The sequence below is a fragment of the Numida meleagris genome, chromosome Z (assembly GCF_002078875.1).
Source record: "Numida meleagris isolate 19003 breed g44 Domestic line chromosome Z, NumMel1.0, whole genome shotgun sequence".
Classification (NCBI taxonomy): Eukaryota; Metazoa; Chordata; class Aves; order Galliformes; family Numididae; genus Numida; species Numida meleagris.
The window spans coordinates 46,167,644-46,182,686 of NC_034438.1; the positions used below are offsets into that span (position 1 = coordinate 46,167,644).

At 39.2% G+C, this 15,043-nt stretch overlaps 1 protein-coding gene across 9 annotated transcripts in view; it reads left to right on the forward strand.

Moving 5' to 3' along the window:
• Positions 1-15,043, forward strand: part of EPB41L4A (erythrocyte membrane protein band 4.1 like 4A) — a 133,023-nt gene that overhangs the window by 23,304 nt on the left and 94,676 nt on the right. Inside the window, exon 1 of one of the 9 annotated variants that reach the window (XM_021379636.1) lies at positions 7,853-7,864. The exons of the other annotated variants lie outside the window; for them this stretch is intronic. The gene's annotated coding sequence lies outside the window, so the exon portion shown is untranslated. Of the gene's footprint in view, positions 1-7,852; positions 7,865-15,043 lie in introns of those variants that run through there. 9 annotated transcript variants of the gene reach the window in all.

Below are 15,043 nucleotides of genomic sequence, written 5' to 3' on the forward strand. Positions count from 1 at the left end.
TCCTTCCCCTTTTTCCTCCTTCCCCTTTTTCCTCCTTCCCCTTTTTCCTCCTTCCCCTTTTTCCTCCTTCCCCTTTTTCCTCCTTCCCCTTTTTCTTTCCTGACAGATTGTGTCAATCTGAAAAAAAAAAAAAACAAAAACAGAACAACAACAATAAAACAAACCCCCAAACACCCATCACTGTGAAGGAGAAGGCTTTTTTTCTGCTCTAAATGCTAATTTAAGTGCAACGTCAACTTCAGAGCAATCATTATGTAAATCTACCCACCCTTCATCTCACCTTTTCTGGCTTATATACATCCATAAAGTTAGAGTTGGATCTGACAGAACAACTTTTCTAAAAAAGAACCCCAAGAAAGCTAAGTGCTTAAAAAAAATGGTGTTTATCTTCTTTCAGACAAAACTCATTAGGATATTCTTTTATGTCTGAAATGAAATTATTGTGTTTTTTGGGGCTGCTGTCATGTTGGTTCAATTCTTTTACCTTTCATATAATAAAACCCAGAGCCTCAGGATACCTACCAACATAGCAATAACAATTGAATATAAAAGTCATTTTGCCAGCCCTTTTTGCATTGTTCCTGCTCATTTGATAGTACAGTAACTTTTTTATCCACCGACATTTCAGTACAGCACTGCTTTCTTGCTATAAACAAAATGGCTTTTCTGAGAACAAATCCTGAAGATTGCTAAAGGGGTGTAGTTTGTCAATAATACTCTTCATTCATTATTTTCCAAGTAGGAGAGAGGGGCTGAAGTGGCCTAGTGTATTTACTGAGTAATCATCCATCATCTTGGTATGAAATTACGTAGTATAGCTCTGACATAAAACACAATGTTTAGAATATGTTTGCTGTAAAATTTAGTATAACCACAGAAATTTCTGTAGGTTCTTCTGCTTTTTAATGCAGTGAGAAAATAAATGCATCACAAGATTTGCTGAGGCACCATATGGGCCAGTGCTTAGATCTAGAGGAAGCAGAGCTTTTCCTAGCCACTAGTACTTTTTCATCTATTCTGGACAGAAGCAAGAAGTTAACTCCTCCACCAAATAAGTCCTTGGCTTTATGACTGCATCCTTCCTTCCCCTTCTGATAAATAATTTGTTCCCTCACTTTCATCATATTGTCCCTCTGGGTCCTTGGTGTTGCTGTTCAGAGCCATGGAGAGTCTAAGCCTCAACAGAGCCACTTTCTCCTTCTAGGAAGAGAGGAACTAGAAGTGAGTAGTGATATAGGTTGTCTGTGGTCGTGTGTATGAAATGGGGCTTAATCCAGAAGAAACAGAATAGCTGAGTTCTGCTTTGGCTAATGATGTGTTTGGCAGAGCACGCTGTGTGTATTTTTCCCCTTCCCTCTGCCAGTTCTACTCAATTTTTTCCTATCATTGTGGCCTTCTGCTTCCATGAGCAAATACAAGAAAAGAAGAGTGGAAGAGTGCACAGAAAAAAAGAGGAGTGCAGGAATGTGAATGACTGTAAAGGAGGAGCACCTTATATGCAAGGGAAGTGGAGAGAAGTAGGTGAAGTGGTGGGTGGTGAAAGTCATCTATCTTGGTATGCATGGAACATGAAATCCATGGGGGGGTATCTTACTCTGGGAAGTGCTCTCAAAGGAACTAAGTTTTGCAACTCGGTGTAGTCTTGATGTCCATGAGCTGGACAAGAGTTTGTGAGGTTTATTGTTACTGCTGCTGGCAACTGGTTAGGCAGAGAAATGCAGGTGGCAGTGGTCTGAGGAAACTGGAAAGACATGTGAAATATCCAGGCTGGGGAATGTATGTACTTGTATTTATAGCCAGCCAATTATCCTCTGCTGGTGCAGGAGAGACTTCGTTTTAGGATGATATGCTGTTGGCAATGCTGTCTTCATTAGTCAGTGGTAATTAAAATATAAGCAGTACTCCCTCCCCAGTAATTTCTGCTCAGTTTTTAGGAGAATTTAAGCCTTCAAATTAAGGATCATCATATCACCTCCAATTTTTTTGATATCTTCTTTGTTAATTTTTGTTTAATGTAAGATTTTGTTTAATGTAAATTTGCATAGATCTCTTTTGCTTATTTGACCTTCTTCTGTCTTTTGAAACAGCCATCTTTCAGATGTATTCCTTGTGTTGATACTTGGAGGTGCTAACTAAATAACTAGCATTTAAATTGCACAAATAGTTTAACCAATTCTTGTCATTGGAAGTTTTTGCCGGGTTAGAGGAGAAGCTGGGAAAGTTAATCTAGGGATATACAGACATGTGACAGAGAAGGGATGTGCAACTGATTTTATGACTAGGAAACAGTTATACTTTCAGGTATTCAGAGACTTAATTTGTAGCCATTACTGTTGACATCTTGTGTGCGTGCTCCCTTTTTTAATGGCAATTTGTAACATATATACAGCTATCATTTATATTTGAAGTCAGAGGAAAATCAGGTCTATGAGACTGTTTCCACTGAATGGAGTACTGAGAGGCATCTTACGTTCCTTCTGACCCTGCTTGCTTACTGTTCAGTTTGGTAGAAAGTTAAGGAGATCTAACCCTGAAGATAACCTTGGGTTTTCATATTCTGTTTATTCACTGACTTTACCTAAATGGCTTTGGAATTCTGAGCAACAGTATTAGCCATTTTTCTGAAAGGTATTGAAAGAGTTGAGGGAACTGGGCTTGTTTAGTTTGGAGAAGAGAAGGCTCCGGGGAGACCTCATTGTGGCCTTCCAATACTTGAAGGGAGCATATAAACAGGAGGGGGATCGATTGTTTGTGAGGGTAGATAGTGATAGAACAAGGGGGAATGGTTTTAAACTGAGACGGGGGAAGTTTAGGTTAGATGTTAGGAGGAAGTTTTTCACACAGAGAGTGGTGGCGCACTGGAACTGGTTGCCCAGGGAGGTTGTGGATGCCCCATCCCTGGAGGCGTTCAAGGCCAGGCTGGACATGGCTCTGGGCAGCCTGGTCTAGTGGTTGGTGACCTTGCACTCAGCAGGAGGGTTGAAACTCGATGATCTTTGAGGTCCTCAACCCAGGCCATTCTATGCTTCTATGATTCTGTGATTCTATGAAATGACTACTTCAGTCACTTTTCAACACAGTGAATATTTTGCTTTTTTTTTTTTTTTGTCACCTCCAAATGACAAGGTTTCCGTTTTCCACCACATCTTGAAGTATGATTGCAAGAGCTAGATATGTTTCTTCAGTAATATTAAAGTATTACCAACATCCTACCTGGATACTTTTCTGTTCATATGTCTGTTTTATTCCTCCCTTACTAAATTCATCCACACTGATGCCCAAGTCCCATTCAGAGCTGCAGCCTTCCAGGACACAAACCTTACTTTTTAAAATTCACATCATTTTCTTGTTATAGATGATCTGCCCTTTTTTCTTGTGTGCTTTCAGTAGCACCTGTGTTACCAAGTCGCTTGGGTTGTTTGCAGATACGTTATGCCTCAACATTTGTCTCTTTACTTGGTTTTGTGAGGTCTACACATTTTACTAGTGTCATTTTATGTTTTTTTTACAGGTATTGATAAACTGTTGCAAAACCCTACCTACAACGGTCTCTTTGGAAGACAGTTCTCTGCTAAAAACTGGTTTGGAGTATATAATTAATCCCATTTTTAATTCCATTAAATTACTAGTATCGTGCTTTTTTTTATAATGTTACTATAATGTAGACACCCTTCCTATGACTGCTAGAGCTCTCCAGCACAGTGTTGCTGCTATAACAAGCTCCTAATTTTGATTGTGTGTGGGGAAAAAACAGACCAATTATAATGCCCTTTTATTTTATACAAAGGAAATCACTGATTTTTCTCCCCCCCCCCCCTCTGTGGTTAATTATACTGGGGAAGGAAATGGTACATGTGAAGTTTCTGGTGCTAGAGCTGAATGTTATGAAACCTCTAAACACAGCCTTTCCCCCATGATCACTTCATTGTTCAACTGTATCGTCATGCTCCCAATGGCATATTCTGTTGTCTGTTTGCAAAACTGTACTGTGTTTACATGGCAAGGTGCTGTCAGCCAGGGGCTTCTGTGGTGGACTCTGTGAGAAGAGGCCAGGGGCTACCCTGTGTCAGCCACTGCAAGGGCCTCAGCACAGGGCACAGCTGATCCCAGCTGCCACGGCTGGGTGCTTCAGGGAGATGGGTTTAAGAAAGGGAAGAAAATGCTGCCTGACAGTTGTTAGGCAGAGTAGTGGTGGGGGGAGGGAAGAGAGAAGCAACCATGCAGGCCCCAAGGTTGGGGCAGGAGGAGGGCAGGAGGTGCCCCAGATGCAGAGCAGAATCTCTGTGCAGCCCAGGAGAAGCCCATGGTGGACCGGGGCAGAGGCGGAGCAGCAGAGACAGAGAGTTATGCCCCCATTCCCTCTTACCTGTGCTGCCTGTGGGGAGGAGATGAAGGAGTTACAAATGGAAGTGTGAAGTTTAGCCTGGGCTGAAAGGGTGGAGGTCTGAGGGAACAGATTTTAGATTTGTTTTTATTTCTCAGTGTACTACTGTATTTTGTATTGGCAGTAAGTTGAGTCTGTTTTACTCATGACAGCAATTGGAGAGTGATCTCCCTGTCCTCACCTGACCCACAAGATTTTCATCTTATTTCCTCTTCCTATCCTGTTGAGAACAGGGAGTGAAAGAGTGGCTGGGTGGGCACCTGGCTGGCAGCCAGACAAGCTCAACCCACCAGAAAGAAAAAGATTTTCTTAAAACAAACAAACAAAAAAAACGTAACAGTCTTGGTGCCTTTAATTGGGAAGATAATATATTGTTGTGAAGTGCTTTGATATAGTGCTCGTATCCATAAATAGCAGTACCACATAAATGGAAATTAAAAAAAAGTGTCACATTTGTTGAAGTACTTGGCAATAGACATAGTATACTACTAGTGTACTATTCTCTTTCCGAAGCTGTCTGAGTTGTAGCATTTTGGTTTTTTTCTCCTATTGTTTGTAGTTCAAAAATGCTTTGAAATGTTTTAAAAATGAATTTTTTTTGCTTCTAATGCATTTTCAAATACAAATCACCTAATTCTAGCTGCAGAAGAAATAGCTTTTTGACACTGTTTCGCTCATATAATTTTTTTAGGCTTTTCTATGGCACTATAGACTGTAAAATATATATATATATATATATATAGACTACTCTTTTATGTTTCCAAGTATTGATGAAGTATGAGTGTTCCTAATAAAACAGATGAGAGGAGGAAAAAAAAGAAAGTGCCAACATTTATTATTTATAGAAGATCTTTATAATTTTTTATTACTGCAAACTTCAGTCAGTGGATTTCAGAAAAGGAGTTTGAGAAATTAATGGTGACAGTGAATTATTGATAGTTTATCTTGAAATACCACTAACTAAAAAGTGTTAAAATTCTAGAGTGTAGGATCATGAATTAATGCATGGAGAAAATTTCAGTTCCTTTTAAGTATGTGTTATACTTGTGTATAAGTATTAACCTATCTGCTTATTGAATTTCTGCCTTATTCTCCAATTTCATGCTGTTGATAGCCTTAGTTCTTCATTATTATGGTGTTTACTGTATTAAAGTAACAAACGCTAACATATGGTAATCTCCTGTAACCGTTACACTAGTCCGTCCAGAGGGACGTTTTTCATTGATGCTGCTTCCCTGCTTGCAGTGGAATCTTCCACTGGGTTGCTGGCATCCCCACTTGTTACGAGCTTCGGAGTTTCCCTTGCCAAGAGGCAGCTGGCTCCTCATGCACGCACCAGGTTTTGTGTGTATTCCTCAGCCTTGAGGTAGCTCTAAGACCTGCCAGTATCATAGAGTCTGAGTGGAAGATGTGGAGGACTCATGCATCTTGAGGTGTTGCTGGCAAGGTGCTTGTCTCATAGATGTCGTGAGCTGGGTTTCTAGGTCTTTTGGAGGTCTGAATGAGGCAATAGCATCAGAATAGTTAAGTGTGTTATTGTACGTGTGAGTGAGCCAACAATGTTAATAGTCATTGTTAATGGCAGTTTTCTGTATTCTTAAACTGGGTCATTTGAAACATTGGGAAACAAGTTCTCACATTTGAAACGTGTTCCTTCTGTGGGACCTGTCTGTGGAAAATGGTTTGATTTCATCTAACACACAGTCTTTGCATCCACAGTGTAATTTGTCAATTGAGACCTGAATCAGTTCTCTGGTTTTATAAAGAAATTGGACCAGAGCCTAATGCAACAGCTTTAAATCAAGATTTGCTGGTGTATATGTGTGGGGTCCCAATTATCTCTGTTCCTTTCCAAAACGGTGCCTGGGGCTGTGCTACTGCAGATTTGGGCTGAAATTTTGGCTTAATTTATTTTCCTCCTAACAACTTTATAGAGACAAGAGAATGAAGGACCAATAAAATAAAGGTGCCTTATTAATCTAAATGTCTTAAATGCTAATTGATTGCCCCTGTTTAAACCAGTGTACAGGTGTAACTGAAGACATCAGTTAGCTCACTGCCTGTATAACAGAGGTTATAAAAGCAGTAGTATTTCATGCTGGGAGATTAGCATGGTGCTTGGATGATGAAATTAGAAAAGCTTGGGAGAATTGTTTTCTTACATTTTTCTGCATAAAATGTTAAATTAAAAAGTATTAGAAATGTTTCCTGAAAAACACTTAAATATGAGGCTGTAAGGTCACTCTGCCTCAAAAGAAACTTTTCTTTTAAATTTAAATTTTAAATTTAAACAGTTGTGATGCTATCTAGCACATTATTCACTGAGCCAAGCCTCTAAATTTGCGTTATTTCTTAGAACTCAGAGAAAAATCCTTCCCTTGGAACAACCAGCTTAAAAAAAAAAAAAGTTATTGAAAGAATAAAATAATTAAATTACTTCTAAGTGTTGTTTTGGAGATGACTTGTGAAGTGTGATGATGCTATATTTGTTGTTATTGCTATGTTTGTTGTTTATTGCCTTAGTTTTGCAGGCAGATAACTCTTCTTTTTAGGAAAAGAAAAAATTCAGATGAAGATACTTGGAATTTGGTATTCAACTTAGAGTTTTTCAAATAACTCCCTTTCTTATTTCCGTATATAAATGAGATATGAAGAAGAATCTGAGCTTTAAGGAAAATTGGTGTATCCTCAGATTTGGCTGTGAAATGCGTGAGCTATAAAGCTATAGTAAGAAGTCTGTCTTTTAACAAAAGTTATATCTAAGTGAGATGTCTTTCATAGTATGATCATCCACAGATTCCAAAACATAGCAAATCTGAATCTATAATAGGTACCATAAATTACACCATTAACAGCAGCTGTTCACTACTAAATTCTAATATATTTCCTGTATATAATGACATAACTCGTTGCTTTTTTTTTGATTGCTATTATTTTGCCAGTCCTTGAGCAATGATTGCCAAGAGTGAAAGAGTGATTTCTGTTTTCTGTCAGGACTGGTTTGCTTTCCTCAACGAGTTAGTAAATTTAAGCAAATTCAGCATGGCATTGCCTTTCCCAAAGGAAAGTCAAAGCTTTGTTCTTTTACAATAGGGATGATTACAGCTAGGCCTATTTAAGCTGTCCAAACAGTTTTCTCCTTTGAACTGTAGTAGTTCACGTTTGTATTTATAGCTAAATTGGTTGAATGAAAACATGAAACACAAAAGTAAATGTAAGAATTATTAAGTCAGTTGTCTATGTTATAATTAATGCCAAGCTATCAGATCGTATTGTGCTTAAAAAGGCTTCTATGTGGGTCATTGTGATCCTGGTGACACTGTTTCAAAGCAGATCTGTTGGAGGCATAGTAATTTATTGAAAGTGGACTACTTGAACTAAGAGACTTCTGTATTTCTGTTAATAATTATTTAAAGGAACGCATGATGAGGATTACTGGCCCAGACCTTTCCAACTAATCTCTGTAACAACTCCTCAGAGGTAACATTTCTGGAAATAGTGCTAAAGGTGAACAGAGATTAATGCTGTAATCAACTTTATGCATAACCTATCTTTTGAGGTGTTTGCTCTTCAACAGTCTTTCTGGTTAACACTAGAATATTTTACTGCAGTTTAGATATAACTTAATTTGCTTTGATTAACCTTCTTGAACTCCTGCTTTCCTTTTTTATAAAATTAAATATATATACAGCGTAAAAGTGAATATGAAGTATTTCTATGGGTGTAGTCTTCATGAATGTACACACTATGTTTTAACCACATTATCACACTTTCATAAAAAATGCTTTTTTAAAAATATTTTCAGTATTTATACCTTCAAAGTTAAAATGAATCACATTTGGGTACTTAATATTTTATTGTATTGGAATTGTAAGTTTACTTCTATAAAACTTTTTAATTAAAAAAAAAAAGGACCAGTACTGCCTATTGGCTCTTGATGAGCTGCCTATGCGGGTTCTGTTATGAGCTGGGAGTATTGCAAAGCCCTTTCCAGTGTTTATTTTTTCCTACTCTTTTCAATGTATGTATTGGTATTAGCTACATATGTTTCTAGAATATTTTCTGCATGTGGAATATGTTTTATAAAATCTGTCAAAACCAAGGACAGGGGTGTCCTTACCCATTTATACTTCATTTCTATTGACCCTGTCCTCCATGTAGTATTCTTCCTGTAAGGCGTGTCTATCTTCTTTTGTACCTTATAGTTTTATACTGATACCTGTTTTTGCATTTGTGCAATTAAAATCTGTAAAGTGACATTTGTTCCACTTTCAGGAGGATGGTTCCCTTAAAAATGAAAAATTTTCTATCATTTGTTTGTTTAGTTAGCTTCTTGGCTGTTTTAGAGCTCCTTTACTAAATTATGCTTTATCCAACTTAATAAATAGCTTCTTATATAATACTAAACCAGATAGTCTACTGAAGCTCAGACTGGTGAGGTGTAGTTTCTCCTATTCTGGAAAATCACCTCTCAGTAAAGAAAGGTGTTGGCTTAGTAAATCAGAACAGCCTGCAACATGTGAAAATGTGTCATGTTACATCCTGTTTACCTCTTTGGCTTTAAACAGTATTTTCTTGAAGTTTATTCTAAGTTTTGTACAGTAGTGAGGCCAGACTCTCAACCTGGGTTTACAAAAAAGCAAGCTGTATCAAAGGGAGATGGCTTAGATAGTCAGTACAGACTGGGAAACAGACATGAGTTTTCTCATGCCTGCCCATGTGGAATACGCAAAAAAGCTATCTTTTATCTACCTACATTGTGATGATAATAAATTATCAAGATTTTATTATATGTAATGTCTGTTCCTAATGAACCTAGAAGACTTCTGGAATGATAGAGGTGTGAATATGCTAGACTGTCTGCACCTAGTGTCAGGTGTTTCAAGTTTGGCTTATGAAGGTTGACAAAAATAGGTACTAAAATGTTTGCGAAACGAGTTGGAGAGAAATATTTGCCCTCTTCATACTTCTAATGGCTGTCTTCTCTGCTTAGCAGTTATTTTCAATGAGGCACTCTCTTTCTCAGATAAATTACCAGAAACAGCAAAACAGCCTTTTCCACAGTGGAAATCCTAGATTTGCCAGTCTGAGTTCTTTGGGTCTTAAAATACTATTTAATTTGGTAAACATTGCCTGTTCAAATAATTCCATGAACTGCACTTTTTTTGAGTATCTTCCTTGTGCAGTGCATACTGCAGTAGAATGCAATTAATTGTATCTGCTGTCAGAACAGTTATGTCACCAGCTGGTTTGTCAAACAGTGAAGCATTTCTGAAGCTTAGTTACACAATTCGGATTTGACAGTGGAATTATATACCTTTTCTCTTTCATGACAGATTTGAGAGTAAATATTGGGTAGAAGAACATGATAGGACTTAGTAATCTGTTGTTCAATACACCACCAAAGTTTGTGACTTTCTAACAGCTGTGTATTTAAATTATGAAACCTTTTCCATCAGATTTGTTACTGAGAACATTGCAACCAACTGCTTTGTGATAGTTTTGAATATTAGGTGTTTTCAGGTGGCATAAATTGTCCCAGAACCTAACGGAAGCTGTTCTAATCTGCAGCAGATGAGGAAGCCAGAAAATGTTGGCTCTGAGGATTAGATGCATTAATAAAATCAGACAGATGGGGATTTTTTTTCCCTTGCCAGTGTTCGGTTAATCTATGACCATGTATTTGTGTTCCTTAGGGTATGAATCATAGAATCATAGAATCACAAGGTTGGAAGGGACCTACAAGGTCATCTAGTCCAACTGTCCTCCTATCTCCATAACTACCCATGAGCTAGTAAATCATATCTCGTAGCACCTCATCCAGATGCCTCTTGAACACCGCTGGGGACGGTGACTCCACCACCCCCCTGGGCAGGCCATTCCAGTGCCTGACCATTCTTTGAGAGAAAAAGTTTTTCCTTATATCTAATCTTGATCTCTCCTGGTGCAACTTGTTGCCATTTTTTTGGGTCCTATTTGTTGTGTGGGGGAAGAAGCCGACACCTTCCTCATCCCAACCCCCCTTCAGGAAGTTGTAGAGTGTGATGAGGTCTCCCCTGAGCCTCCTCTTCTCCAGGCTGAACAATCCCAGCTCCCTCAGCCACTCTTCATAAGCCCTGTGCTCCAGACTCCTCTCCAGTTTCGTTGCCCTTCTCTGGACATGTTCCAGGGCCTCAATGTCTTTCTTGTAGTGAAGGGCCCAAAACTGAACACAGTACTTGAGGTACAGCCTCTCCAGAGCTGAGTGCAGGGGGATGATTACCTCCCTGCTCCTGCTAGCTATGCTATTTCTAATGCAGGCCAGGATGGTATTGGCCCTCTTGGCCACCTGGGCTCACTGTCAGCTCATGTTCAGCGGAGCATCGACCAACACCCCCAGGTCCCTTTCCTCTTCACAGTCATCTAGCCACTCTGCCCCAAGCCTATAGCATTGCCTGGGGTTGTTGTGGCCAAAGTGCAGGATCCAGCACTTGGCCTTGTTGAACCTCATCCCATTTGCATAAGCCCAGCAATCCAGATCCCTCTGTAGGGCCTCCCTACCCTCAAGCAGATCGACACTACGTCCCAACTTGGTGTCATCTGCAAACTTACTGAGGGTACTCTCAATCCCCTCATGGTCATCCGTAAAGATATTAAACAAGATTGGCCCCAGTACCGACCCTTGGGGGACACCACTTGTAATGGGACGCCATCTGGACTTAACTCCATTATCTACTACCTGCTGGGCATGGCCCTCTAGCCAGTTCTTTACCTAGAGAAGAGTATACCTGTAAGGCCACAGGCAGCCAATTTCTGCAGGAGACTACTGTGGGAGACCGTGTCAAAGGCTTTGCTGAAGTCTAGGTAGACTACATCAACAGCCTTTCCCTCATCTACCAGTCTGGTCACATGGTCATAGAATGAGAATGAGATTGGACGAACATAACCTGCCTTTCATGAACCCGTGCTGGCTGGGCCTGATCCCCTGGGTGCCATGCATGTGCCGTGTGATCTCACCCAAGACGATTTGCTCCATACCTTTCCCTGGTACAGCTTGGCTATGACTGCTGCCAGCTCCCTCAGCATCCTAGGGTGGAGCCCGTCTGGTCCCATGGACTTGTGACAGTCCAGATGGAGGAGCAGCTCTCTGTCTCTTCCTGAATCACTGGGGGTGTATTCTGCATTCCACCCCAGACTTCCACCTCAGAGCGTAAAGTGCCCTGAGGATAACTGATTTGACTATTAAAGGCAGATGTAAAGAAGGCGTTGAGAACCTCAGCCTTTTCACTATCTGCAGTGGTCGCATTCCCTGCTGCATCAAGTAAAGGATGGAAATTCTCCTTGGTTCTTCTCTTACTGTTAATATATTTGTAAAAGGATTTCTTGTTCTCTTTTACTGCAGGGGCCACTCTGAGTTCAAGCTGGGCTTCTGCATTCTAACTTCCTTCCTGCATATCTAAGCAACTTCCTTGTAGTCTCCCCAAGTAGCCTGTCCCTTCTTCCAGAGGACGTAGACTCTCTCCCTGAGTCTCAACAAAAGTTCCCGGTTCCACCACACCAGTCTTCTTCCCCTTCAGCTCGCCTTACAGCACTCAGGAACTACCTGCTCTTGTGCCTTTAAGATTTCTGTCTTGAAGCGTCCAGGCTTCCTGGACCCCTTTACCCTTCCAATCTTCCAAGTCCGTTTTGCTCCTGTAGAATTTCACCTATCACTGGGATGGTAGTCTGCTTTAAGCCTTGCTATCTATCCTCCTTTAATTAGTGACGTGGGATGAAGTTCAAGATTTCACACTGGCTAGAATGTGTCAGTATTCTAGGGGCTGCTTTAAATGACAAAACAGCCTTCTCAACTTTTAAACAAATCCATTTATTTTAAAATGATTTTAGGTATAGGTATTGCAACTGTGCATTGAAATGCACATGAATGTCCTCATTTTGCACATTGTGTTATGTGATAGTCCTGATGCGGTTATTATCAGCGGAGAGGTTTTGTGAGTAAGAGTTTATCATCTTTAGCAGGGAGTTGGACTCAATGGTCTCTTGAGGTCCCTTCCAACTCCTGTAATTCTGTGATTCTGTGATCTGAAATAAAATTACAAACATTAAGAATCTGTGTTTTGCAAGGACATCTCACTCCAGAATGTGTGTCACTGACTTTGTATGTAATAACACTTTGAGAAGCAGTACCTGGTCATATGTAGGTCATTTGCAGAATAGAGGTCTGTATAGGCATGGTTTATGCCCAGTGTTGTATCACACATTAAAAATGTACAAAAATTATATTTATTAATTAAAACACGGGTGGGAGAAGGCCAACGACTGGGGGCTGTTACTTTATTCAATCCTGCTGAATATGCTGCTAGTTTCAATGTAAGTACACCGTATTATTATTTCATATTATTAATCCATATTATCACCAAGAAGTCAGATCAAAACTGAAGACTGTGCCCTGCATCTTCAAACAAAAGGTTGTTTTTTTTTTGCCCTTGTATTTCAATATGAGTAAGATCAAGAGAAAATCGCACAGTAAGCTATATTTAATGTAAACAGAAGTAAGGCTGTCATAAGTCTCGTATTCAGCATGTATCACAGCTGAGTGAATAACTGTGTTGGCTTCAAAAAAGAGAGAAAACCTAGTACACTTCAAGCAAACTGAAAATGAAAGCAGTAAGTTTCTTTTTGAAATTTAACAGTGTAGTCCACAGAACATATTGTAATTTGCCTGTAGTGAAAGAATTACACTGGGCATTTCCAGTACTTCAATGTAGCTTACTGTAAAGCACAATCATTTGAGGTTTGCCTAGTGCTCTCTGTCGGGGTGCAACTGCAGCAGCACTGGAGATATGCTGACGGAGATTCCTGACAGTACTGCTATTGGCCTACCTGCAAACTTATGGATTAAACTGAAAAGTTTTTTTCTGTCAGTCTTTGGTTTCATAATTTATTTTGCTTTAATTAATCTTCAGTTGTTAACATTTTTAAATTATTGGAAGGAAGTCGGAAGTTGTTGTTTATGTCCAAACAAAGGTGATTGAGCTCATGAATCAGTCGGCTCCATTGCGAGCAGTTAATGGCCTTAAGTAGATTTTAGGTTGAAGCTTGACATCTTTTGTCCTATTGTAGTTTAAGTAGTAGAAATCATATTTATAACATTATTTTAAAGTTGTCTCCCCCAAAATCAGTGATAAAATTCATAGTGATTTAAACAGGATGAGGTTTTTGTGCTAATTCTTAAAAATTCCTACAAGTGAAAAAGCTCATTGAATCATTGGTAGATTCTAAACGCATATTTTTTTTCTTCTGGTTTTCCAAGCAGGTTTTTTTTTCCTAATTCAAAATTTATTTGTGGTTTAATTAATGTGTGTATTCAAAAAGCTGGTTTTAAAACCTTTCTTAAGTGAGATGTATGAGCACTCATGGAGTACTACAGATAACTGCTCCCACTAGCAAAGGATAGCATGCCTGAGGCATTTTATTAGTTAACCTCTTGGGTCTGATAATGAAGATGTTGGAAGAATGCATTTTTCCTTAGTCACAAAATGCAGACTGTAGGCATTGGAGGGTTAACTGCTCACATCTCAGTGAACTTTTTTGCTAATGAATAGGCATATTCTCTAGTGTGATGCTAGATGTGAAGAAAGAAAGTTTGGTTCTGTAAATTCTATTTGCCGTATTATTATTCTTTGTATATATACTTGTGTTGTTGATAGTGTGTCAGTCTGCTGAAAAGGAAAGAAATTCGTCTGATATTGCAAATGTATATATGTATATAATGTCTGTCTTCTCCTTCCTGGAGATGTATTACATTAGTGCTGATTAAGTGTGGGTTTGTTTTACTTTTTTTCTTCAATATGTGGAATATTTATGCTAATGCAAGTAGGCAGCTACCATATATATATATATCTAAGATATTCAAGTTCAAGGTTCCAAATCAAAACCAAAAACGTTCTCTAGGAATAGAGGGGTTATCACTAGAGCTCCACACTCAAAAACTTATTCAGTACAATCTTGACTTCATGAAACTTGAGGAAATATCTGTAAATTCAGTCTGAAAATGTTGTGGGATCTTTCTGAATGAAGGTTGCTCCCGAGAGGTTTGCAGCCACTACTGACATTGCTTGATTTGTTTGTAGATACACCAGTCATCAAGTTTAGAATTCAGTCATTTTACAAAGCTTCATTCAAAACAATTTCCAAGAGAGAAGCAATGAAAAAATGGTTTGGCTGTCAAATCAGTTTGCTTGTGCTACGCATCCCACAAAACAGTACTGTGGAAAAATATCCTAGCTTGAGCTGTGCGGGGGCAAGGACCAGACTGACAGGAGGGAGTGAAGAAGTGCACTGGAGAAGGATCAAAGTGGTAAAGAGAAAAATTGGTGGTAGCATTGATGTGCCTGGATGAGTAGTTTGCAGCTTGCTTATTTATTTATTTATTTATGTGTAATGTATATGTCACCATTTGACTGGTGCTTGCTTTGTGTGTGGTTTTTTTTTTTTTTTTTTTGTTTTGTTTTGTTTTAGTGTGCAGGGGTGTCATTCTTCAAAAAACCTGGCTTGAATTTTGATGCATCTCAATATGCAGAACTGAAATCTGCAGTGATTCAGGAATTGAATGACAGCTGAATGAGGTGCCCTTGCTGTGAGTGGGCAAGGAGACCCATCAGGCGCTCAGGAGCAGTG